Here is a 711-nt window from a genome sequence, read left to right on the forward strand (position 1 = left end):
AAGTATCACTACTAGCAGAGGGACAGGCAGGATAGGAGAGCAGGCTGCCAGGTAGGCCAGCTCAGTGGCTCTAGAAGCAACTGAGACCTGCAAACTTCAAGTGAGCAGAGGCAGGGAGTCTGTGGTCTTTCCAGCAGGTGAGATGAAAAAAAAAAGACAGATTGGGTGACTTGCCATTTGCCATGGTTTCTGCTTTATGCTCCAAATCCTCCATCTTATCCTCCAATTATTTGCTATTTCTTTTATAACCACGGTTCTTCCCTAAAGTGCCTAGATATTTCTGAATAGCCATACAAGGTTATTGAGCTTGTGGAGGGCAGCTCACCTTTATCCCAGGATAGTTGTAGTGGAGGTGGCAGTAGCAGTAACAGTGGAATCGACCTTGTCTTTGGCAGGGTCTGTGACTGGCACCCTGTGTTGGAAGGCTCATGGTGGAATATCTCATGACTTAGTGCCTTGCTTCTCCTTCTCCATCATCAGCAATATTAGCAAGTCTGGAGCGCTGGACTTTTTCTTGATGGATTTCCCCAGCTGCAAGGAGAAGCCTGGGGCTGGGTCCAGGAGCATGGCTGCTTCTGTCCCATGAGGTGGGACTTTCCCAGCAGAGTTGTGTGCCTGGGATCCTGTGACCTTCCAAGGAGGAGCTAATCAGGACACCTGGGCCTTCTTACTCAAGTCTTGCTTTTAGTATGAGCAAGGAAGTTATCCCTC

This window comes from Carlito syrichta, unplaced genomic scaffold (genome assembly GCF_000164805.1).
Source record: "Carlito syrichta isolate Samal-C Ts95f unplaced genomic scaffold, Tarsius_syrichta-2.0.1 Scaffold118144, whole genome shotgun sequence".
NCBI classification, from domain to species: domain Eukaryota; kingdom Metazoa; phylum Chordata; class Mammalia; order Primates; family Tarsiidae; genus Carlito; species Carlito syrichta.